Source organism: Callorhinus ursinus, unplaced genomic scaffold (genome assembly GCF_003265705.2).
Source record: "Callorhinus ursinus isolate GAN/ISIS: 27379988/994484 unplaced genomic scaffold, GSC_fseal_2.0 scaffold25, whole genome shotgun sequence".
NCBI lineage: Eukaryota > Metazoa > Chordata > Mammalia > Carnivora > Otariidae > Callorhinus > Callorhinus ursinus.
In genome coordinates this window covers 13581500-13591064 of record NW_027397087.1, presented here as the reverse complement: position 1 = coordinate 13591064, position 9565 = coordinate 13581500, and the positions used below count along the sequence as shown (strand labels likewise).

Genomic DNA, 9565 nt, shown 5'->3' with positions numbered 1-9565 from the left:
TAAAGATTTTATTTATTTATTTGAGAGAGAGAATGAGATAAAGAGAGAGAGCATGAGATGGGGGAGGGTCATAGGGAGAAGCAGACTCCCTGCCGAGCAGGGAGCCCGATGTGGGACTCGATCCTGGGACTCCAGGATCATGACCTGAGCCGAAGGCAGTCGCTTAACCAACTGAGCCACCCAGGCGCCCTAAATAAATAAATCTTAAAAAAAAAAAGTGTTCAAAACGAAAAACGTATTTACTTCCGCATGTAGCTTGAATCCAACATTTATTTTGTCTTTAGTTTTAGAATAAAAATTATTTTATTAAATACTTTTAGATTTTTCTAAACATTTTCATTCTTACAATATTGTTGTAACATACACACACACATAGGCACTCTTACAAAAAAAGTCAAGTTCAAATCCAACTATGGGATTCCTTCAAACAGAAAGTGTCTTTTAAATAAATCTTTAGAGGCACCTAGGTGGCTCAGTCACTTGGGCACCAAACTCTTGGTTTCAGCTCAGTTCATGATCTCAGGGTCGTGAGATCAAGCCCCACATGAGCTCTACACTCAGCAAGGAGTCTTCCTGGGATTCTCTCTCTCTCTTTGCCCCTCCCCCCACTGGCATATGCTCCGCCCCCCAATAGATAAAAAAATTTTTAAGTAAACCTTTAGGCAAAGATAGGCATTTTGCCAATTTGGTAGGGAAATTGGGACATTTCAAGTTGAGTATAGCATGAAGAAAATATCCAACAGTTAATAAATTGGAAAATTCTCTAATAAGCTGTATCTTTGCAGGCAGAAATTTATAGCATATCTCTTCTTCCTGATACCATGTACAAAATACATACCGAACAAAAATGTGCAGAATAAATGGAGTATTTACTTTTGCATTTTTATTTGGTTATTCTACCATTAGGCAGATATAGACATGGCATAAAGAAAGGAAAGGCCAAATTCTGACCTAATACCATAGTATGAGAATTGCAGTTACATTATAATTCTCTCACTGCATTCTAGAGAAACTTCAATAGCCATTAGAGAATAAAATAGGATTTCAACTCAGATCTTTAGACGCAGCTAGTCTTAAAAATTAATTCATTTGATAAATGTTCAAGTTTCTTCCTCACTTTCTTCTATGTGAACATTTATCCTATGTGCTTTGGATGGATGTTACCAAATCTCTGAGTTCAAATTCAAAGCCCCAAGAGTTATTCATACCTGAACAAGCTGGTAAGGAATACTTAACTGGTCTCCGAATCTCTTAGGATTAATTCGAAGACAAATTCTCTACCCAAATGTTATTAATTACATATTTAGCACCTTAGGTAGCTTATTTCTGAGAGGTTTTAGAGATCAAGAGGGATACAAAAAAAAAGTGAAGAGAATCAAAGCTAAAACATCAATTTGAACTGAGCTGCACAATGAGAATTTACTTCCAGTACTTTGTTGCAATGTAATCTATAAATAACTCTCTGAGGTTCACTTACCAATTAAGAATCATCACATGGCATGCACCTTAGATGTCAGTAGCTAATTTGCATGTCTGTGAAACATTAATTTGATGAAAATTTTAAAGCTTTATGCACTATTTATATCATAATTGGAAGCACAGTAAATGTACCAATACACAGATTTTCACTGTATCCAATGTGCTTCTTAAAAGGCGACGTTTAAATGATCAATATTTATCATTGTCTATTTGAGAGTTTGCTTCAGTTCAGGACAACCTATCTGTGTTTTAGACTTTAAATTATTTTTAACATTAACCATAATTGAAATGTCTGGGAAAAAATGGTGTCTATGTGGGAGACAGAAGATGAGAATCAGATTTATACCCAGAGGTAGCTAGTCAGATTTGGAAGTTTAATTCAGAGTCTATGGCCTTAGCCATAAACATGTCACCCTGGGTCAATAATTTAGTTCTAATTTTTTTCAAGTTTTTACTTTTTTTTTTTCAAGTTTTTACTTTTTATTTTGTCTCCGAGTTTTTCAACACTCAAAAAGAACAGTTTTGTGGGTGGTCCCTTCTAAAAGCTTAAAATGGTTGTTGATTCAAGTACAAAGGGAAACAACCAGTGGGTGCTTATATTTAACTACTGTATTTAAGTACAGTACTTAGAAAAAATATTGTATTTACATATCCAGAAATTTCATAAGCTGACAGCCTGGTGGAGTGAGCATGCCATCAGAATTGCCATACCTGTCAGTCAGGTCCAGCCACTGACTGATTGGGTAGCAAGCAGAAAAGTCAATTAGAGACAGAAGAAGAGGGGAAGAGAGAAAGAGGAGAGAAATGTCTGAAAATCTCCACTACCAAAGAATCACAATGATCTTTCCAACACTTATTTTTATTCTCACATCCTCAGACTTTTTAGAGTTTAGTATACCCAGAGGGGAATTCTTTCTAATGGAAAGATTTGGTTGCTTTGCTTTACCGGTTGGTACTATTAATAGTGTTTTTCCCGAAAGTGGAAGCTGAGCATCATTAAAGATAAGGTCTGGGTTTTTAATTTAATGCAACAGATGTGCAAATATATGTTGACTCATTATTAGCTAATTTGTTATGTGTTTATGGCTTCTCATTCCTGACAGAATATAAGTATCTTTAGATCAGAAGTCATGCTAAGTTTGGCTAGGGTCCTCAGCATTTGCTTAATAACTATTTTCCAATTTGACTGTATTTCTAAACACTTATTCCTACTCATTTTGATGGTCTGTCTCCCCACACAATAAAAAAATAGACATTTCAACAAAATACATACGTAAATAGAATAAGATAAAGTCACTGAGAAATATAACATATACATGCATGCATTCCACAGAGCTTTATATGATCAATAAATTAGACTCAGATTGGCTCTGAGCCTTCTAGTGGCCAAAGCAAAAGAGAAAATATGATCAGTTAAGAAGTACACATTATTCTTGAGATTAAAAATAATTTATCATAAATAAGCTATATATAAAAAATATACACAATTTGCATTGCTCTATATCTTCATTTCATAAAGTCTACATTTTTATCACTCAATTATGTTAATCTTTATTTTTAAAAAAGTCTAAACAAATATTGGCTACTAAAAATATCTTATTCAATACTTTTTCTTCATATTAGTTTATGGGAAGGAGAAAACTAAATTTACAATTTAAATGCACTTATTTGAATCACTTAACCAATTTGTTTATGGTCACATCTAGTTATGAAAATTGAGTGTCAAGTTTCATCTTCTTTATTAAATATTTAATAAGTTCTAAACTTGTAAGAGCAAACTGAACTTTTTAAACAAACTGTCTCCAAAATGAACATTGACAATTTTCTATTTTACATAAATAGAACAGAATTCCCTCCCCTCCAGCCTCCCACACACACCCCATACCTGGCACAAAAAAAAGAAAGAAAAAAAGAAAAGAGTGGGTAGTTTTCATTACTTAATACAAAGAAAAATTAATAGAATTAAAGTCACCATTCAAATGTAACAAAGCAAAGCACTATGATACTCTATTACTTTGCCTTATGATATGTGAGGATTAGTGCCTGAATTATTCAAATGTATATTATGTCCCACACAGCTTGGACTTTTAAAGGTCAAAGAAGTATTCTTCAATGAATTTATTCAATGAAACCTGCCCTTTGCTTCTTGTGTTAAGCTCTGACTCTTTCCAGGTTTAATAAAAGTTGTTCTCTCTTTACTCTTCCCCCCCATTAATCCCTACATGTTTCCAACAGGAAGTCCCTTACAGACAATGTTGAAGATACTTACACATAAATTTATGACATAAGATAAAAATAACAAAAGATTCAGAGTCAACAGAGTATTACTTTAAAAGGAAATTAATTGTGAAGAAGAAAAGAGGATCAACATAAACTCAGCAAGAGTCTGAATGATAGTATATAGTACAAATAATTCTCTATTTGGGGGTCCTGAGAAATTTCAGCAAGTGGTTGTGGAGTAATGAATGTTTGTAATTCATTAGCTACTATTTTAAAATGCAAAGCACACCATGACATCAATGATGTTCTTTTTAATCTCAACAAACAGGCTATTACAATTAAAGCACTTTCAAAATGACAGTATATTTAAATATAGATTTTGATAAGACTTCAATATTTTAATAACAATGATTCAATAACATTTCATAATTCTATAGAAAGAAGAAAATGTGTTATAAGATTGGTTCAAAAATATACATTTATATACACCAACCTTCTGTGAGTATTTAGTAACAGCTAGCATTTCTATCGTGAAAATGTCTTTTCCTCAGTATCCTTCAATAAGGTTTCAGGAGATCTTTAAGAAAATAATCACCGTTTACTTAAAAAAAATATATTTTTCCCAAGTAGAGAAAATAATAGCATTTTAAAGTGCTTGATTTTCTTTTCTCACTTTCCATCTTCCTTCAGCTCCTAGACAACAAAACAATGGTTCTTTCTTCATGTGGAAGAGTAAACTCAATAAACACAAATGGCTAGGGGGCCTCACAGCAGTGAAATTATGGCTTCACAAGGACTTTTTTTTTCTTTTTGAAGAAACATGTTTAAAAGGACCTTTTCCAACATACTTTAAAGTCATGCATATTTCAATGATATAATTAAATTGGCAACACTAAACATTGCTGACTGATAAATGAGGCCAAAATAATTAAGTTCTGCTTTTTGTACAATCAAGATTTAGTGCAGCAATCAATCTGGGTAAGAATTTGGAGTCAGGAGATTTCAGAAGATGAACAAGCAACTAGATAAAACTGGTCATGTGGGAAGGTGATTAAATGAGTATACAGTTTATACATAGCTGTGGATACCTTCCACGTCTTAATCTTCATTAGAACCTGGTTGATTAATTGTTCATGTGGTCTCATACTACACTGGACAGGGTATGCAAAACAAAAGAACAGCTTAAAAGATAATCCTAATCCTATGCACTCAATAAGCACTATTGATCTTGAAAATGTAAAAATATTAATAGATTGAAAATATAAAAGTTTTTTTTCAAAGCCAAAACAAACAAACAAACAAATAAGAGGCTCAAATACTGTAATGGAAAAGATTAAGGAATAAATATTAAGAGTGGTAAGGGGCATGGGGGGGGAGAGAGAGAGAGAACACAATATACTTTCCACATGTATATTATGGAACTGAGTATGTTGTGTGCCTACTCAGGTTTCCATTTTTATTCATCTTTTACCTAACTCTCTTCCTTCCTTAGGATAAATCACACGGTTTTCCATACCCTACTAACAACACCCTCACTCCTCATGGTCTTCCCTGTGGAATCAGACTGTGGTCAGAAAGAGGTGTTCTTATTATTTCTTCTGGGGGCTGGAACTCCAGGCTTCAGCAGACTGGTGCACATAGCAGGTGCATCAGGGTAGTCAGAGTAAAATATAACCAGGGCAGTTGGGTGTGTTAAGTAGCCACTGGGATTTACAACCAGCTATATGTATATATATATATATATGTACACACATACATACATATATATATATATATAAATTTTAAAAATCTCTCTTGTCAAGAGCTTACTCTGATTAGTAGCCAGGGACCTTAGAGAAAGAAGGAACATCCTTCTCAGGAAAACGCACCTCCTTTGTAGTGGGCTAAAGAATAGACATCATGAACAGGTGATATCGCTGTAATTTAGAAAAACGGGAAAATTCAAGAGTGCCCTCCTCTCCAACAAAATGAACAAGCACTAGCTGTGTTTTGGCATCTCCAACTATGGATAACCGTCTCTCCTTGACTCCAGGTACACATGTCTGCCTCCATGACTGTTAGCATGCGGCTAGGACAGGAGAGCAATGAATGTGTACACTAGCGCTCGGCCGTTTGTAGAGTGGAAATTGCACTTTGTTTATAAAAACGGATTTTCCCCCGCGGAACCCTGCAATTCAACTCGCTGAAAGCGCAAATAGAATAAATACACATTCAAAAACAGAGGGGAAGGGGGCGAAAAAATAAACCCCACCCAGGAACCTTTAAGAGAAACAGGTGCTAGCTAGCAAGAGAAAGCAGCCAGTTGCCAGTGACACTTAAAACTCCATCTTCCTTACTCGGGCAACAATTTCTACGGGGAAATACGCGCCCTGTTTCCGAGGGTTTAATTCACTAGGTTGTCTCTGAATCAGAGTCAGATCTAAGTTTCACACTTAGGAGTGGTTTTCGCTGTCGACTACTATTGCCCTCCCAGCTCAGAGAAGTCCGTTTCCAAACTGGGTAAAACCTTTTCTCCGAGCAGCCTTGACCTCACTCCTCCAGGTCGTCACTTTTATTTACGGCCCCGTGAGCAGTGTCTCTGTCGCTCAGCCCGTCCCCAAGAACAGTCACCGCGAACAATGAGCCAGAGGAGGGACCCACCCAGCGAACGCCTGCTCGCCGGCCGCGCGCAAGCCCGCTAGCGCGGGACGCTCCTGGCTTCGGGGCGCCCGGTGCCCCCATCCTTTCCCCTCCAGAAACCGAGAAAGACGGGAAGGTAGGTCGTTCCCTACACCTAGACTCCCGTAATCACTCAGTAAGCCTTGCTCCCAGAACCCACCAGTTAAAGCTGCCGTATCTAAAAAGAAAATCAGAAGAGGGGGCGGCGTGGCGGTCCGACCGGCTGCCCACCCGGTTGTAACTAGCCCAGTTGGGGGCTTCGGCACTCACTTACGCCCGAGTCCGCGGCTTACTGAAATCCCGAAGGATTTCGGGTGGGGGCAAGAGGTGGAGCCAGGAGACAGAAAGTGGCTTCCGCCCCCTCCCCCGGCCTGGCACGGCTCCGGGATCGGGCAAGACACAAAAGACGGGTAGTAGCAGTGCCACCAACTCTGCCGCCGCCTCCATCTGCGCTGCGCAGGCGAACGCGGCGGCGGGGCCTCGGGGCCAGGTCCCCACGCCGGCCGGGGCGCGCCGGGAGGCTGGGAGCATCCTCGGACGCCGCCGGAGCTTCCTGGTGCGCTTTGCGCGCAGCCCCCCAACAGGAGCTTTTAGCTCCGCAGATAAAGAGGCTGAGGCGTGGAGGACAAATGGAGAGGAAAGGCAAGACTTACTTGGGGGCCGAAGGCTCAACCGGACAACCGCTTCGGACTCGGCAGGTGTCTGGCACCGCGGGCCAAGGCGGAAGGCGCTGGCGCAGCTCCGAGCTGGGCTCCACTTGAGCGAGGACGGAAACTCCCCTTGCCACCCGGCCCCGCGGCGCGCTCCTCGCTGTCACGGCACCGAGCGACGCAGGCACCCTCCCCACTGCCGCCTCTGTCCCGGTGGGTCTCTCTGCCCTCCTCTCGCGGTTCGGCTGCTCCCCACCGACCACACCCTGTCACCTCAGCAGCCCTCCGCTCCTTCCTCTTTGACACTTCCACCGGTTACTCCTCCGTCTGCGTCCTCCCACCCCCCTCAGCCCACGTGCTTCTGCCGCTCCCTCGGCTCTAAACTTCCCCTGCCAAAGCCCCCACCTCTCTGAAAAGCCAAGGTCTCCAAGAGGAGGAAAGGTCCTGGGGTAGCATACAGCTGACTGACCTTTAGGTCACCCACCACCTCCCCGCCCCCCAACCCCCCGGCAGCCACTTAAGTAGACAGAACTCATTATTTTGATCTTGTTAATGCGATGGTTTAGGTCTTGTGTATTATATATAAAGATGTGTATTTTTAATGTGTCATATATCACTTTTAATAAAATTTATTCCTGAGTGTCACTTAGTAATCATCTAGCAGCTATTCATTGACCTTTGGGGCTGAACTATCAGCTCAGCTTTCTTCAGAGGCAAAAAATCTCAGCAAAATTCCGGAAAACCATTTTTTGCCCAATCCAATTTTTTTTAATGCCATTTTCTACTGAGAGCTCGTCTCCTTTTTTTTTTTTTTTTTTTTGCTGTTGTTATAGAAATATTCTGATACTCACTTTTCTATGTTCCTGCAGACAAAATTAAGAGATTCCTTTCTAAGGGCTCCCCTCAGCACTCTGTTCATATTTCCATGATAGTTCTTTCCACCCATGTGGTATTCTCTCTCCGTGTGACTGCCTTTACTACTGGTCCGTAAGTTTCTCCAGGCAGAAGTTTGTTATGCTCTAACTTTATCAGCAGCTTCTAATATAATCCCCAGTACATACTCTATGCTCAAAAAACTGTTCAGGGAATGAATGCCCTTTAAATATGATACAAAGTTTCGTGGTTTTATATCCTATTTAAAGGAATGAAGCCTTCAATCACATGCTTGTCTGCAGCTCAACTAATAGGTCATGTTGAAAACTAAAACCTTTTTACATTTGGCTGGGTGACTTCTCATACATTCTTTAATGTAATCCTTAAAACAAGTGTTCTTTGTAGGTTTTACCCACTTTTTCTAACTTAGTGAATGTCACGGCGTTAGAAAGTCCTAAGCATCCAAGCTGGGCTCCACATTTCTCCAGACTAGCACAAGCGGCATGGGGGTGGCATTCTTATCACACTATCATCCTGCCCTGACTGCCCAATGCCACATGCTAAAGCTACCTACTAGCTCCATGGAAGAGACTGCCCAACCAGCCTTTTCCAAAGTAGGATTTTTCCCTTCCATTGTTCTATCCTATCTTGAGCCTCTTAAGTCAGAGCTCTAAAAACAAACAGCAAAAACAAAAACTTCTCTAATCTCAGACCTCTTATAAGCATTTATTGTCTTAATTCTTACCCCAAAAAAAGTAGCTTTGTTTTTTTGTTTTGTTTTGTTTTGTTTTGTTTTTCATACATCTTGCCTCAGCTCTCCTGTGTCTTACACAGGGATTTATTTCTTTGGTTCCTCCACTGAAATAAAGAGCAGCTAACAGTAAGTTAGAAAAATCATCTAAAAGCCAGTCATTACTCTGAGCACTTTGCAATATATTAGTTCATTTAATCCCCAACAACTTTAAAAAGTAGAGACTATTTTATACATGGACAACAGGCACAAGTGGGGGGAGGGGTCACATAGCCTGTAATCAGTGGAACAGGGGTTGGATTCCTGACAGTCCGCCCCAGGGGCTGCTCTCTCTCCACCTTCAGTGATTCCTTGTACCTAAGAGATGTTAACAAATACTTCTAAATAATGCATATTTATTCCTCTACACTTAGCTTAATAGCAGAAAAAAGAGACCAAAAGTCATGAAATGGGCAGAACTTCAGGTTATCAAGGACATATGATTGACCCCAACACCACTAGAACTGTTTTCTTTGGTGGGATCGTGGACTCTGCCTCTGACATATATTTGAAATGTGAGGGGAATACAATCCAGGCTCATGACTTCAGGTGTGTGTGTGAGATAACCAAGACTTCAAGGTTGAATTCCAGATCTTTCCTCACAATCAGTGAACGACATCCCCAGCTAAACTGACTCCTGGCTAAGCCCACCTAAGCCAGTTTGTATTCTTCAGGGACCCTGTTCTGTGTAAGGCACCCCCTCAGTCCCTGTGGCAGGCTGAATAATGGTTCCCAAAAGACACTCATGTATTAATCCCTGAATCCTGCCAGTGTTCCTTATGTGGCAAAAGAAGTATGGACTTTGCTGATGTGATTAATTAAGGATCTTGAGGTGGGGAGATTATCCTCATCCTAAATGCAATTGCCATGTCCTTATAAGAAGCAGCGGGAAATT

At 40.0% G+C, this 9565-nt stretch overlaps 1 long non-coding RNA gene across 1 annotated transcript in view; it reads right to left on the bottom strand.

The window, feature by feature from the left end:
* The window catches only part of LOC141370050 (uncharacterized), a 446651-nt gene extending 439019 nt beyond the window's left edge, over positions 1-7632 (bottom strand). Inside the window, exon 1 of the long non-coding RNA XR_012373742.1 lies at positions 7011-7632. This is a non-coding gene — a long non-coding RNA (uncharacterized lncRNA). The remainder of the gene's footprint in view (positions 1-7010) is intronic.
* Positions 7633-9565: the final 1933 nt, after the last annotated feature.